At 40.6% G+C, this 17567-nt stretch overlaps 1 protein-coding gene across 2 annotated transcripts in view; it reads right to left on the bottom strand.

The window, feature by feature from the left end:
* Positions 1–17567, bottom strand: part of jade2 (jade family PHD finger 2) — a 212373-nt gene that overhangs the window by 97726 nt on the left and 97080 nt on the right. The gene's annotated exons all lie outside the window — the stretch shown is intronic.

Consider the following 17567-nt stretch of genomic DNA (forward strand, 5'->3'; position numbering starts at 1 on the left):
GATCAGAGATCATTTAACCATTTGTTGATATCAGATTAAACAAAATCAAGAGGAAAACTCAATGTTTAATAGTGAAATTAAGAGTCTTTCCACACACTCCGTATGAAGAGAAATTAGGACAAAACACTTGTGTACCTTAAGAAAACTTATCAGTTTTAAGAGGATTAAAAAATAAATAAAGAAATGCTCCAATTTGCTAGGGAGTATAAAGATTAGAATTTGAAGGTTTGAGTCCAGATTCACCCTGTTCCAGAGTGAAGAGCTGCCCCCATCATGACCGGTGCCAACTCTACAATCCTGTGGGGGTAGTGTCAGGTACATAAAAAATTAGGCGAGCTGACTACCTGAAAGTATTAAATGAACAGGTTGTTCGATCAATAGATTTTTTTCTTTCCTTCTGGCATAAGCATATTTCAGATAACAATGTCAGAGATCACGGGGCTCATATTGCAAAAGACTTTATGCAGCAGTCTAACTGTCCCATTATTAATAGAAGATCTCTGCAACTCTGGATGGAAATAAATGTTAAGGCATTTGGAACCCCTGCACTAAAAGTGTATGGTCACTAAGAGGTTTTTGAGTCGTTTTTGATCCTGTAGAGACGGCAGGCCTGATCCTCCGCTTGTGTGACGGACAAGCACACAGGAAAAAGTATAACAAGAGAGCCCAGCCATGTGAGATATAGAGCACAGACGAAATTATAAAGAAAAGGGAGAGGAGAGAGGATAAAGTGTGCGACAGAAAGTGCTGCATGGTGTGCTATCGCTGACGGGGCTCGATAATAGTTTACTTCCTGTGGTATTTGAGAAAATTCATGTATAAAGACTGTTAAAAAAAAATCATGGGGAGATTATCTCTATTAACAAGTGACATCATTTAATTTATGGTGATTTGATATGTGTTGAAGTGGTTAAGTAAGTTTTATTTGTTGTTCTACACAAATGTGTAGACTGTTTTTTTGAGACCCTTTGATTGAGTGAGTGAAGTCTTCAGAAGTGATGGCGAGCCAGAACCCACGGACGAAGATTCCTGCTGGGAGACTGGCCAGCTGCTACAGGGATTCACAGTGAAATCATCTTGGAAACTCAAGATTTCCCAGCTAAGGAATCACACATACACTAATACCTACCCGGGTAGTGTACATAAGAGACTAATTAGAGTAATTGCGATATTATAGATATATATTTTTTTGTGTCTGTAGCTGCAAAAAAAACCTGTCAGTTGTTTGTTACTAACCAGACTCTTTATTACTCATAGGTCTAGGTCCTAGGAGCATAAACCAGTTGAAACACAAGTGCTACACATTGCAAAAGCTTATTGAAACGGTGCCGCAGTGAAATTAGAATCGAATAGAATTAGAATTCGACTGAATGGAATTGAGATACACTTTGAGATATCCCTAAAGGTAACTTCTATTGTTGCAGTAAGATGACTGAAGAAAAACTAACAAATGAACAAATGAATGGCTGAATGAAACAAACAAACAAAATGGCTGAAAGTTGAAGTGTTCCATTGAGAGACATTGCTGAAATCTCCAGATATTGCTATAAGTGGGGTCAACTGAGCTGTTGACTCCACATGCAGCATCAGCAGGAAACACAGGTGAATTCTCTTGGCAGACAACACAGATGGAACCCCACAGCCAACAGCCCAACATCCAAGGAGTAGAGACACTCCACCCAAGCAATACATCTGCTGCCAACGAGCATCACTATGCCCGTTCTCTACTCGCGCCTCCTTGTCAGCAGCTTTTGTTGCTCTTAGTTTGGTCTCCTCTTGAACTCGTCTGGATTTGGGGTCTTGTTCCAAGCAAAACTTGGGCTGTGGTTAGCTGCTCCCACTTATAGAAAAACATTCTTGTTGCCGCAGACTTTAAATGAATAATTACCAACATTAAAGTTTTATTTTTACAGCCTTTACACACATCTCTGCAGTTCTTGCTATTTATCTCTTCCAGTGGTTGAAGTCAGTTTAAGGTCATTAATGATAAGTGTTTATGAAATGAAGTCGATCAAAGCTGCACGCACATAACTGTGAGGACATTTCTAACACTGTTAGTGCCCCATGACACACTGGACTGCTTATGTCAACAGTAATTATTGGAAAGTAATTTTCATGTCTGGGGCTCTCCCTTACAGACATACCCTGACCTCATGGTCCAGAGAGATTAAATCAGAGTTTCACTTAAATAAAGGGAAAAAAAAAAAAACGTTACTGAAACAATGAAAAATCAAGTGGTGATAGGGTGCAGTGACAGGAAGCTCCAACACGCAGTGTCTAGTCTCCAGAGCCTCAGGGCTGAATGTCTCTGTCAACAACAGCAGGAAATGGGGTCAGGAACTCTGCTTCACCCACTGGGAACCAGTGAAGACTCCAACACGCTCATATACGCACTCCTACGGGGCCACATACTATATCTGGACACTCACTGGCAGAGGCATGTGGAAAATACAGTAAATAAAGCACACACATGCTAGCCTACAGGGAGGAAAAAACAAAGCACTGTAAAGATCACACACACACACACACACACACACACACAATGGCAGAGTTAGTCTATAACATCCCTATGATGTTGCCTGGTGAAGTTGTGACCTCTGTGTGAAAAGTTGAAGTGCGTCAATGATCACAACCTCAAACACAACGCAACCTTTATCTCTCGATTTAGCTCCTGAGTTCAACGCCTCATTATCACAGCACTTACTTACCATCGTCACTGCCGTCACCCGCACATGGAGCAGCACTGTGATCATCCGCATCATTGACATCAGCACCACAGCAGTCATCATCAGAAAACAGCTGCCCCAAATGAACTCTGTGTCCTCACCGGAGGAACGTTAGCCGCGTGTTGCCAGCAGAGTTAAGCTCACAATAAGGATAAGATGAACCATTAATTAAAAGTTAAAAATAGACTAAAACAGGTCATGAATTATATATTAACTAATAATGAGTTAACACTGGTGCAATTTCACTGTAACTGGCGGCGTAAATTAGTGGTGTGGTTATTGCAGCATACAATAAATATGTTAATTGGTGCAGTTAGACAGCAAAACAATGAAAACAAAGAGAATTATCATAGTTTTCGCCACCTTCTTCCTTTCAAATCAAAGCATGTTCGTCCCTTATTGTTTTTCTGATAACTGCTGTTGATATTTACGCAGCAAAAAAAATAATTTTCAATAAACCTCTTTGGAAGTGATGGCGTGTTATTCAATTCAATTCAATTCAATTCAATTCAATTCAATTCACTAACCCTATCTTGCCTAATTTCTGTTCACACACTCACTCGCGCCGCTTCAGCACTTTTCACACATTATTTCCACATTCACCTCTTCTTACTGTACCTTCTCATTTTGCATGTTTGCCTTTAGTGAACCCAGGAAGAATAGAACACTGCAGATGTGCACACACATATACTCTGGATGTGGCTTTCTTCAGCTTTTTGATGCTTACGTGCAGATGCAAACAGACTACTCAGGGATACTTAAATTTCCTGCTCCAAATCGATGCTGCCATCCTGGTACTGTAATTGTCCATCAGTGATCAGCAGCATTTTCACTGCAGACGCTGCGTCGGTTAATTTAATAAGAGGCACAGATTTGACCCACTTTTGTCTGCAAATGGACAATTTTGACCATAACTGCAGAATCAAAGTGGTAACGATTAATGAATCCAAAACTCTAATATATTTATGTAAGGACAAAATGGCAGGAATCTGAAGCCTATTTTGGCCTTGCCATCAGGCTGATATCTGATACTGCACAAACAGGATTGGCCAGTCAAGTGGCGAAGGAGAAAGGAGAGAAAGACACAAACATGCACATGGGGAGGGAGAATGGCTTTTATACTGGGGACACTGAGCTGACTGTTTCTGTTATGCAACTTTAAACGCAACAAGTGTTTCATAACAGTGGCCGCTGGTGTTCCATTATTAAAGTATAATGCTGCTGTCAGTCTTTACATTTGCAGAACAGTGAAACTACACAAGAATAAAAAGGACAGTAGTCCAGCCTCCTCCTTCGTTTGTCCTCGTTTCCAACTAAAGATGTAAATCTTTGAAAGTGACTCACACATCGGGGTGTACCTTTACCACAAAATCTATCACGGAGTCAGCATGAAGCATCAGTTTCGTCTTCATTCAAACTGTAATAGTTGAGGCTCCCAAGCGTATTTTGTTAATAAGAAAACACACTAAGCTGACCTGACAGCTGGCAGCTAAACTGGTACATGGTATTGGGATTAAAGGATTGTAACTGTGTGCCCTCATCCTGACAGGTCAAGGCAGACGGCCACCTTCCCCGAGTCTGTTTAAAGGGATAACAGGATAATACCAGATAATAATGCCTGATAACAGGCCCTTTTTTCTCCCCACTGTTCCTGAGTGCTGTTCAAATCTGTTAGGTTTCTCTCCATGTTAAGTAATTACTTGTTGTTGTACATCAGGGCTCTATAAATGGAACTGAAGTTCAGTGAAATTGAAATTTAATAGCGTACAATTGCCAGCAGACAACAACCTACGACATTCAGGGTGAGAATCACACTCTAAAGGTTACGTTCTGGTACTTTTCTATCTACAGCTTAATACAATTTTTTTTGGTTCTGATGAGTAATATCGACAGCAGATCAGTGTACACTGAGACTTAGCCAGAAGAATAACCTTCATCAGTTTTTGGCAGCAAAGACAATAATGCGCAAACTGATTATCCAGCTCATTATGTGATAAGCAGTCAGTGCTGTAAAACACTGAGATGCCATCAGCAGAGTGCGGTTTGGCCTTTATGATACTCTTCATGTTTATTCTAATATGGGCTTCATTACATTTTGTTTTACGACTCAAATGGTGTTTATTTGGCCTCTAGCCAAAAGTGAGAGGAAAAAAGAGAGAAGAGAAAACACAAGCGATTCCGACACTTAAATAAGAATCCTTTCAAAGGTTAGGGAAGAAAAATGAACTGGAATAACCTGAGCATGGGCACCACAGACGTCTGAGCAGATTCTTCATTCATCTAATTTATCACACACTCAAAATCCACCCGTTCTTGGCACACGGCACACTTTATTTGATCGAGTTTAACAGAGTGCGATATTTGCACCATATTTGCAGCAAACCATCTGCAGCCTGCATCACTTTTCTGTCTTTTAAATATGAGTAATGACCAGCTGAGGCAAACGTTCAACGTTTTAAAAGAGACACAGAAGTATTTCCTTCTTTCACCAGTAGTCCGGTGACCTATGTGGTGAGCTTGTAAGATAAAGGGAACAGAAAACACAGTTCGACGTGATAAAAAAAAACACTGCCTCAAAATAATGCCAAGTCACCTCATCAAAGAGGAAGTGAGAAGGGTCAGAGTACAAAGTGTTCCTCCACTGATAAGTATCAAGTATCCTGCAGTCACATGGATGCTAACCACACACACACTCACCACGTTATATAATCTAGGTAAACAAAAGCATGTGCACAAGCCCTCCCATTGTCCAGTTTGAACATAACAAAGGTGGAGATAACGTTATATGTCAATATTGGAAACAACTACAGCTCTCTCTAAAGCTTTAAATAGACTTTTTGTGGCATTTCCGGAAAGCCCTAAGATTCATTTTCAGATTTCTTTTTTTTTCTTTCCCCATTTTCAAACTGTTCACTGTGGCAGATACACACAATGATGAAGAAAATCCCTTGTGTTTACATTCGAGTTGGCCTAATGAGAGGAGTAGGAGAGGGTGACTATTTATATGTTCTCTCCTTGGAGCCGTAACAATAGGACAGCTGATTTTGCTTTGATCTTTGTGGTGTGTGCCATGAAATATTCAGGAGGAACTACACACGGTGGGGCTCTGATTCCTAAAACAATGAAAACCAAACACTGCACCTCCTTGAACTCTCTTCAGCTCGGAGCCCCTGAGCAGGAGTGGAGCTGGTTTGCAGCATGTGATGAGCCTCGAGGGAGCAGACGAGTGGGAACTGTAAAAGTATATCTTGTGGTGTAACATTATTGAACAGGATGTTATATGAGCTTGGGCAGGGCGGAGAGGAGATTTACATGCAATCTGGTGTGCGAAAGAGTCAAGCAACTGATGCAAATCATTCCCCCACATTTGCCTCAGTGCAATAAAGCAAGATTTCAGCTGACTTTCTGGTCAAAATCACCTCATGTTCCTGTTAGATATCATCTCAAAATTGTTTAAAAGTTTGATTCTTGCAACAACAACACTCTTCATTTAAAAACTAAAGAGCATTTTTAAAACATTTCCAATGCAAATCTTATGAACATTGAGGACACTTAGGACTTAGGCATTATATAAAAGATTAATAACAAAAAACAAATATAAAATGGCTTGTATTCCTATAATTTATGAACCGAGCATGTATCATAACCAATAGAGTGATTCTTATAAAATACTTGAAAGTAATTTGGCCATTTAAGTTCTCCTTGACTCTCCAGGAGAAAAATCCTACTGTCTGTACTGTTTGAAAATCTTGAACCATCTCTCATTTCTTCATCTGTTACCAGGGAAATGAGAAACATGCGCAGCATTTTTTTTCAAAACATTCAAAAATCTATGAAAACACAGTATATAGTTTGGACAATTCTGACAAGCTTCAAATTCTGATTTCAAAACAAGCTTCATTCTTCTCCACAGCGTGAACCCTCTCAGACAAGCTGTCATTTCTTTAAGGAGTAGTTCTCCAGGCTTCTTGAAGGACATCCCAAAGCTCTTCTTTGGATGTGGGCTGCCTTTTGTTCCGTTCTCTGTCAGGATGATCCCACACTGCTTCAGTAATGTTGAGCTCCGGGCTCTGGGGAGGATTCATCCTCCATCAGACCTGTTGCCACTGATTTTCAGTCCACTTCTTGTGTCATTTGGCACAGCTCAGCCTTTTCTCCCTGTTTACCAAGAACGGCTTCTTGACAGCCACCCTTCCATGGAGACCATTTCTGATGAGGCTTCAGTGAACTGTAGATGGATCAGCTGAAGGTCCAGATGCATCTCTCAGTTCCTGTTTCAGGGCTTTAGGGGAAATGTTTCCTCTTTCTTAAGGACATCACTTTCAGATGGAAATATTTTTGAAATATTAGCTGACATAATCATACATTGTCTCATCCTCTGATGTTCCAGAGAATTTAATAGGTAGCTGGGTGGAAAATCTCTCCAATTGTGACAGGCTGCTAGTAACAAAGTACCTAAAGATACAATTCATTAATTTGAGTTTCTTATGCTCGAATAAGTACATCTCAGTGTTGAATGGTTTAACACTGACCTACGTTAAAAGATCAAATTTGAATCAACAAAGAATTTGAAAGGTAAAAAAAGTTGTTATTGGCGAAGGGGAACTTTAACGTTTTATCCCACTTTCTCTGAACATTAACATATCTCACAGTTAAAGTCAACAAGCCACAGAAATTCCCTGTCTGCCCTTTTCTTCAGATATTGTCCACTAAGTGCCCTGAAATCCCCTTTCTGATCTAAAACAAAAGGCCATGCATCACTGGAAGTACAGACCCCACCACCGGGTTTTTTTTTTTTTTCCTTTTATGCAAGTTTCACAAATACTGCTGTGACACCAGACAGGTGCTTCTGTAAATTAAATTCTACATGTCTGACAGCATTTTGCCGCAGCCAATAAACTTTTTTGAACATCTTTGATTGAGAAGAACAGATAGATGCTCGAAGTATCTCTCATTCCCATCATGTTCATCCTTTATTTACCTTTCTGGTTCATAGCCACATGTATATGTCGTCCTCAGAAAAAACAGGGACACGGTGATTCAGGACTAAAACATAATGTGGGACAGTAGGGGTACCAATGCTTCCTGCTTCAGGTGCATTCAGTGTACATGCTGAAGTGACTCTGGATTTAAGAGAAACCCTTCAATTTCAATTCCTTACTCATCATCCTTAAAAGGGGATGTAAGAAAGGTAGAGGGTAAGAGTAAGGCCGCCTTGCACTGCCACTCTCTCCCAACTCCCATATGTTCCTCACCAATCTGTGAATCTCACTTTCCTCCTCTTCATACAACATCAATAATGTTTTCTCAAGGAGGGATGAAGTGGATGGTGTTTACATAAGACATTTCCAGTGTGGGCAGAATGACAGTGGCTGTGCCGAGTTCTCAGTCAGTCTCCCTGCCCACACAGGACACGTCTAGTTTAAACAGACATCAACTCCTGACATATCACTCAAGCAGAACAGGAAGTCGTTCTGAGGCTGGAAACGTATATGAGGCTAAACGGAAAGAAAGAGGGAGGGAGGGCACGGATAGAGAATGCAACAAGACAGAAAAAAAAGGCAACTGAGAAGAAAGAAAGAAAGAAAGAAAGAAAGAAAGAAAGAAAGAAAGAAAGAAAGAAAGAAAGAAAGAAAGAAAGAAAGAAAGAAAGAAAGAAAGAAAGAAAGAAAGAAAAAAAGAACAGTAAAAGTTTAGGCAAGCTTTGCATTAATGTTCACAGTCTACCACTCACCCTTTATTTATTATACCACTCACCGTTTCTTTTGTTAACCCAACTCACAAGAAAAACTTTTAATTAAATAAAGCGCATTCATTTCCCAGTTATTCCTGCTGGCAGTTCTCATCATAACTTTCAACTCTGCAAAACAAGCAGACAGCTTGCTTAATAATGACAGCTGGAATTAAAATTCCAGCACTTGGGGGTTCATTCTTTCTCAGACGTGTAGTGCACGTAGTGCACCCCCCCCCCCCCAGGTGACTAAATCACCTTTGCATCATCCAGTTGAAACTCATAAAGAAATCTGCACTTGATCCGGGGGGGTGGGACAACTGAAACACTAACATTTCACAGCAGTTCGGGCAAGAGCCATTTTGCAGATTTGTAAACACTGTCACTTATTCATCAGATAGATGTTTTACCTTATCACTATACTTTCTAAACTAATTCTAACTTCTTTTTTTTTTAAATAATCTATAATTACTTGTAGTAACACGGTTAACTGTGTGTGGCAAAATGGTCCGGGCTGCAACACAGACTAGATCTTGTTGTGTAGACGACTGTCTGATGCGGAAGGAACACGGTGTAAAACTGGAAAATGCGATTGCTGGAACTGCTACGAAACGTTTGAGCGTTGAAGAAAATAGGGAAATGAGAGGACTAGCAGTAAATTACAAACCAAAGACCATTTAGCTCCACAGAGAAGAGTCAGCTTAGCAAGTGTGTGGCTGATCAAGAGCAATGCACCCTCATTTCAGCACACACGGCAAAACTGTTTTTACAAACAAGAAACCTCAGAGACAAACAAGCCAATCAGTCAAAATCAGGCCAGGCTGTGTGAGAATGAAACTTGCTGCTGCACTGTCAGCAGGCTGGTGATAAACTGTTCGAAACATTTCACCCAAGAGTTTGACACTTTCTACGATGAAACAATTCCTCAGCTTTTAAAGTGGGAAAGAAAGAGAAAAAAAGACAAGAAACCCACAAAGATACGTTTGAGAAAGTGACGGCAGGAAAGATGAGGATGAGAAAAAAACAAACAAGTCAAACATCAGATCAAAGATGGTGAAAGAAACAGGAAAGAAGGGATGGAAGGATGCTTTTCAACTTCACTTTAAATTGTATCACAGTTGTTTCACAGTTAAAATTCTGTTGATCACGTCCCTTCCATTTCAATGTCCAGATGCAATAAAGTGTTGTTGTTTTTTTAATTAACTGAATGCACAGTGGAAGCTGATAATGAAGCTGCGAAGCACAACATCACAGAGTGAATTTAATTCACTCCAAATAAAAAAAAAACTGTAACAAATCAGATTGCCCTCAAAAACCAAAGAAAAAGGAGATTAAACCACTTCTCCAGACATACCATTCTTTTTAGATGCAAACAATCATTTCCAGTGTGTACACACTGGGTCTGTGTCTGCGTTCGAAATAATCTCATTCTTCAAATACCTCACTGTCACAGTACGGCTGAGAAAACCGGCTATTCACTTTTCTTCCCTGTAATCCCTCTCTTTCTTTCCCTAGTTTCACACCAGACTGTGTGTACGAGTGTGTGTGTGTGTGTGTGTGTGTGCTTGTGTGAGAGAGTGCAAGGGAGACAGCACGTTGTGCCAACAGCCCCCTGTCCTTGGCCAACCTCCACAAATCCCCCTCCTCAAAAAAAAACACAGGCTCATATCTGCATGCAGACTGGAGAGGGACAATCAGGTCAGCATCCAACCTGCACGGGGTTACCCACCTCAGGATCCAGGGGCAACCCTGTGTGGCACGGAGAGTGTGAGTGTGTGTGTGTGTGTGTGTGTGTGTCTGTAAAAACAGGGTTAACTTACAGACAGAAATGCCTGTCTCACATTTTTAAAGTGATAAAGAAAAATCGCAAGGGACTTTTTCGTACGTTTTCCTTTTCTTTCATCATCTTTTATGAACAATCTGATCCAATATAAAACATGAAACAATATCTCTGAAGCTGCACATACATCTTGTTGACCGAAATCTGAATATGAAAATACTGGGCCTTATCAATGGCATAAAATACGTTCATCTACTCACCGCTAACAGTTTGGTGAAACAGTGAACAGTTCGGCGTCCTTCGGACGCTATTTAGATCACTACAGATCTGCGTATATCCATATAACGGGAGTGAACCGGACATCGACAATACAGCCTCTAAACAAGGCATTATCTGTCTTTATTTCACCAATACTTTAAGAGGAATGAATGAATGAACGCGTACTATTGCACTGTTAGCTTAGAGCTGCCGTGTTGTTGTTACTGGGGGCTATCGGGGGCTTTCTACACAAGCGTCTAGTGGGATGACGTAGTATTTTATGCCAGAAATACGGTCCAGGTTTAAAAAAAAAAAAAGAACTTCCCCTTTAAGTAACTAAAAAAATAAGTCCAGTTAAGGTAAAAGTACATTATCTCCCTCCCTCTTGTTGGGGATCAAACAGGAACTGGATTAGTTTCAAGCAAATGTTAATAAGTGTCCAAAGACAGTTATTAATATTCAGCAAATACGTGAAGCGAAATGATTACCTTTGGGGCACCACTGACCTGTTTCAGAAGCTAAAAACTGAAACCCAGTATCAGTCTCAAAATATACTAAATTGCCAAAAGTATTTGCTCATCTGCCTTTACATGCATATGACCTTAAGTAACATCCCATTCTTAATCCATGCGGTTTAATATGAAGTCGGTCTACCCTTTGCAGCTATAACAGCTTCAACTCTTCTGGGCAAGCTTTCCACAAGGTTTAGAAGTGCGTTTATGGGAATCTTTTACCATTCTTCCAGAAGCGCATTTGGGAGGTCAGACACTGATGTTGGACGAGAAGGCCTGGCTCGCAGTCTCCGCTCTAATTCATCCCAAAGGTGTTCCATCAGGTTGAGGTCAGGACTCTGTGCAGGCCAGTCAAGTTCTTCCCCACCAAACTCGCTCCTCCATGTCTTTATGGATCTTGCTTTGTGCACTGGTGTGCAGTCATGTTGGAACAGGAAGGGGCCATCCCCAAACTGTTTCCACAACTTTGGGAGCATGAAATTATCCAAAATCTCTTGGTATGCTGAAGCATTCAGAGTTCCTTTCACTGGAACTAAGGGGCCACGCCCAGGTCCTAAAGAACAACCTCCACCGAACTTTACACTTGGCATAATGCAGTTAGACAAGTACCGTTACCCTGGCAACCGCCAAACCCAGAATTGTCCATCAGATTGCCGGATGGAGAAGCGTGATTCGTCACTCCAGAGAACGTCACCACTGCTCTAGAGTCCAGTGGCGGCGTGCTTTATACCGCTGCATCCGATGCTTTGCATTGCACTTGGTGATGTTTGGCTTAGATGCAGCTGCTCGGACATGGAAACCCATTCCATGAAGCTCTCTACACACTGTTCTTGAGCTAATCTGAAGGCCACATGAAGTTTGGAGGTCTGTAGCGATCAAATCTGCAGAAAGTTGGCCTCTATGCACTATGAGTCTCAGCATCCGCTGACCCCACTCTGTCATTTTACGTGGCCTACTACTTTGTGGCCCAGTTGCTGTCGTTCCCAATCGCTTCCACTTTGTTATAATACCACTGACAGCTGACTGTGGAATATCTAATAGTGAGGAAATTTCACGACTGGACTTCTTGCACAGGTGGCATCACGGTACCACGCTGGAATTCACTGAGCTCCTGAAAGTGACCAATTCTTTCACAAATGTTTGTAGAAGCAGTCTGTATGCCGGTGCTTGAATTAATACACCTGTGGCCATGGAAGTGATTGGAACACCTGCATTTAATTATTTGGATGGGTGGGTGAATACTTTTGGCAATATAGTATATGTTGGTCTATACATGTCAGTCTAGAACAGATATGACACATCCAGAGCATATATGAAGGCTATGGATCCAAGCACTGACACTTTCACAATCAGTAGTTCTCACAGTGAAACATACAATGACCACAAAACAACTTCTCCTTTAAAATAGTGCAATAGAATTTAATAAAGTTGGTACAATGGTTCAATCAATGGTACTTTCATTAATTAACACTATTGTCTACTAAGCTAATCCTGTGTACAAAATAAATAAGCAATGGGAGAAAGACCATTAGTCTGTGTGTGTGTGTGTGTGTGTGTGTGCATGGACATGTGTATTGGAGAAGAGGTGAGGACAAAATGGCAGCCAGTGCTGGAACGTAACAGCGTCGCCACCATATTGGCTGGGTCTCCTCACTCTGGGCTAGCACCACAATCAATTGGAGTCGACGGAGAGTGAGCTACTATGTTCGTATTTAGTGCAGTTTATGGTTGCAATAACCGGCACAGTATTGATACGAGATCACGTGGGATTACCTTTCACAAGTAAGCTTGAACAATAACTTTAACTGGTTATTTTACCATATATAATATTATGTCATCCTAACTAACGTTACGTGCAACGGTATTACAGCGGGGACTGGTACTCTCTCTCATTGTCTCTTGCTGTTTTTTGTTTCTTCTTCAGAAGCACCATCACTGAGTGAGTTACATATACTGCTTCAATAAATGAGTAATAAATCATCTAGATGAATAATGAATAAAGCATTTTTCTATTCTATTCTATTTTATTCAATGTTTACTTCCATCATATTTATAATTCCACCATTTTTAGAACTGTATATATCTTTTTCTAATATATTTATAACTGTTTTTATTGCTCAACACTTTTTTTTTTATTCACGACACTTTATTTTCCTCATTGTTGTTGTTTTGTCTGTTGTTCTTGAGTTCCAACAAAATGTTGCTGTAGGAATACAAATAAAAAAATCCTTGAATCCTATATGGGAGCTTGTAAGTATATGTGTTACAGAAGGGTCGTGTGTGTGTGTGAGAGAGAGAAATAAATTCAAATGAACTATCAAACTTGTCTCTATTAAAATATAAAATTTATATTTAAATTAATTTATACATTTATCAATATGCCATAGCCTACCATATGTCTTTGTTAAAGAGCATAATACAAAGTCTTTCAGCATGAAAGCACGTATTTTTAATGTGTGACAGCGTCCTGTATCATAACTAAATCTCTGTCGTTTGTAACAAAGCAAACCGTGTGAAAATCCGGTAAAAATTCGGGGAGTTATGATCATTGTAGTTGGGGATATACACCGTCCTCAGTCGAAATAAATGCAATGTGGAGGCATTGGAGACCCAGCCAAGATGGCGGCCGCGCTGATACGTCAGCTCCAATAGGCAGCGTCAGTCAATGAGGCGTCTACGTATATTATGTCTATGGCTGTGACCATGTGCTTGGTAAGTCACGTGTTGACCAGAGAAACTACAACTATGGGGATGCGTAGCCAATGTGTTACCTAGAGGCTTCTGGTCTTTGTGTGCGTATGTTTGCCAGCATGTGAAAAAATGACTCGGTCTTTGAAGAAAAGAGCTGGAAATGGTCCTGTGTCCAGTTGAAAAAAATAATAGAGTGTGTGACCTCTGTCCTCAGAGGTCTGGGAGGAAATAGAGTGGGCAAGCAGTCGCAGGGGTTTTTACTGACTTGATCGGGGGGAGTGGCAACCTGGAAAGGAAGCCATGGACTTTCAGAGTAAAATCCAGTTTCCTCCACAGATGAATGATGTCAGTTGGGAGGTCCCCAGCACTCTTAAGTGTGAAGTGAACAGTATTTTATGAGCTTCTTCACCCGGTCTGGCGAAACCCTCACCCATAACTGATCATTTCATTTCTCGGCAGCAGAAGAAACAAGCTACGTGGACAACAATGGCTATGTTTCAAAACCAAATTTAACTTGCCCTTCTAGTCCTTGGGAAATCTATCATACACTCACAAGCTCCATTGACCTTTTTTCTGTCTCTAGTCGAGGAAAGACAACTGAGGACTCAGACTGAAATGTTGCAAGCCCCCAGCCAAAGGTAGCAGAGCTCTTAAAGCACTACCTGCTGGCCACAGCTGCCTTTTCTTGGCTAAAATATCTCCCTGGTTCTTGTTCTTGCAGTGCCAGGTCCCTGCTTTTAGAAAACAGCTGCACACTGAACATCAGTAGCCTTTAGTGGTGTCTGTGACACTATCTAATAAATGTGAGACCACAATTTTGCTTTTATTTGAACTCTGACTTTGAAGGGACTCATAGGCTTCTATACTCTTCTCTTTTTTTAGTAGCTTTTTTTCTCAGCTGAGCTTTGAGGAGATGTAACATCAGTTGGTTATCTGCATTATAGCACATTGCTACTATAACTAGGGATGTCCAGATCAGTTTTTTTTACCTCTGAGTCCGAGTCATTTGATTTTGAGTATCTGCCGATACCGATCCAATACTTCTACAGTATATTAAAAAAATTAAGAACAGCGAAGAAACAGTTTCAGGATGTCCTTGATTTTTTATTTTATTCACCTTATTTTATCATTTAACACTTATAAACAGAGCACTTATGTGAGGTAGCTTGAACAAAAAAAGCAATCAAGTAATAAACAAATTCTTCACATTGGAGTTTAGTGCAACAATGTCTAATATAAAAACAAGCAGCAGCTCAAGTTGAAACACCTGGCAGGCATGTCAACAAATAAGCAAATAAAAGTGCCACAGAGTTATAAAGTAAGGCCAGTAATGTGCTTTTCGGAACTGCACTCCTAATTCTTACTCTCCTCTGGCTTCAAAGAAGGAAATGTACGTTTTTTGATGAAAACCAACATCTCTAACTTGTCAGGTTTGAGCCTGTTCCTGTTCTCATCAAGGATGTTAGCGATGTCCTTACCACCTCTGGAAATCCCAAGTTTGCATATCTCACAGTTTGCAATCGCAACGTTTTTGTCATCCACTTTAAAATACTTCCACACCGCGGACATTCGGCCCCCAGCTTCAAGCTGCTGCCGTGTTCTGCTTCGCTTTACGGCACGCAGCAAAGTGACGTCATGCCGCACTCTGTACCACCACATTTCAGTAAATACTAAGCTGTTATTTTTTCCCATTTGTTTTGAAATATTATAGTTCTGATAAAAAAAAAAATAATAATGACAACAAATATACATGTATAGATAGGCTCTATATCCGATTCCTGATCGGGATGAAACGTCCAATTCGGATCGAGTCTGAAACCACGTGATCGGCCCTGATTTCCGATCATCGGATCGGGACATCCCTAACTATAACAATATTGATTACAGCCACTTTTGGTTTAACATAGATTTGTGGGTTTTGCTGTGGTCAGAAGGCTGTTCAGCTCTTGGACACAGAATACCTGAGTCAATGTGGAAATGATCAAAGCTCCTGACAAGGCAGTGAAGCCGGTTATAATGACAGACACTGGAAGGGGGAAAAAAATAAGTTTTTATCCAACTTCCTGGATTTGAAACTGACAGCTTGTTTGGTTTTCCTGTCAACATATAAATCATATATGTGTCTTCTGTGCTGACACATGCACGCACTGACTCGAAGACAGAATCGTAGAAATTAGACAGACAGAGTCTGACACATGTAGGAACTCACAAAGACACAAACAAACACCTTCCTCGGATATTACAGTGCTGCTTTAAGGAAGTGAGTCATCTTCTTGTCATATTCATATGGAAAAAACAAGACACACAGGCCACAATTAGCATAGAGTCATCTTTGTTATATTTCTGTGAAATGAATAATGGAAGTGTATCTCCAACACACACACACACACGGAAATTGTTGCACAGTTATCCTTGGGAGCAGTGAGTCACCTTCATGTCATATTCATGTCAGTGAAATCAATCATCACCCTAAACTCACAAACATCATTTACACAGTGACCTTTTAGAGATGACTCACCCCTGTGCTGCTTCCACAGCAATCAGCTAGTGTATAACACACACACACACACACACACACACACAAAGCACAACTCACAATTCACTCTTACATGATAATAATAATAATAAGCCTCATCTTTCGAGCATGACTATCTGAACGCATGCTTCTTGCATTAGTTTAAAACTCTATTCTCTTTCAAACTTTAAGATGCTCCATACATCTGTTATCAGATCAGATTATCTCATTTCATCACAAATGAATCATCCCCGTGGTTAACTAAATCATCAACCCACGAGAAGGCTGAATAGGCTGTAAATACTGATAACTGAGATACATAAAAGAGCTGCTTTTCTAGGAGCAGAAAGTGTGCTTGCTGATAAAAAAGAGAAAAAAGCTCAGAAGAGGAACTTAAACACCAAGAAACACTGTGACTGACAGATGATTCAGATGATGAGGTGGAGTGTAGAAACACCACCACAATAAGTGCTGAGCACCAAAGATGGAGAGAACAAGTAAGAATGGGAATACAGAAAAGTACCACTTTAAATAGGAGCTCAGGAATGTAAAATGCAGCTTCATTAGAGTCTATTTTTTTCCCTCCTTGTTGTAAGGCAAGTTTATTTGTAGAACACAATTCGTACACAAGGCCATACAAAGTGCTTTACAGCTCCATAAAATCACAAGAAGGCAAATAAAATCATTCGAAAAAAGATAAAAAAATAAATAAATCATTAATTAATTAAATTAAAAGCGAAAAGTGCAGATGAAATGCTTTCAGTTGTCATATGCACAGCTAAATAGAACTGTTTTCAGCCTGGATTTAAACAGAGTTGAGGCCTGTCTCACATCTTCTGGAAGGCTGTTTGCATAGTTAAACTCTATAGCTTACGGTTCTGTTCTAACACACTCCTACAGATCTTTATTCTCACTTTTTAACGGTGTGTCTGGTTCTCTAGCGTAGCATGGCTACCGGTTCTCTTCCTCCTTCTCCTGCTTTCACCTGCTCCGTGTGTCAGATGTTTAGTTACTCCTCTGCCTCCTTCAGCGATAATGGTACATGTAACAAATGTAGTCTTTTTGTAGTTTTGGAGGCAAGGTTATCTGAATTGGAAGCTCGGCTCTGCACTGTTGAAAATCAACCGATAGCGAGCCAGGTCCCTTTAGCCAGTGTGGAGCCACCTAGCGTAGCTAGCTTAATTAGCCTCCCCCTAGCAGAACCTGAGCAGCCAGGATTACAACGTGGCTGGGTGACTGTCAGGAAGAGGCATAGCTCTAAAGTCAAGCCCGTTGTTCACCATCGACCTGTCCACGCTTCAAACAGATTTTCCCCACTCAGCGACACACCCGCTGAGGACAAAACCCTGGTAAT

The sequence above is a fragment of the Odontesthes bonariensis genome, chromosome 16 (genome assembly GCF_027942865.1).
Source record: "Odontesthes bonariensis isolate fOdoBon6 chromosome 16, fOdoBon6.hap1, whole genome shotgun sequence".
Taxonomy (NCBI): domain Eukaryota; kingdom Metazoa; phylum Chordata; class Actinopteri; order Atheriniformes; family Atherinopsidae; genus Odontesthes; species Odontesthes bonariensis.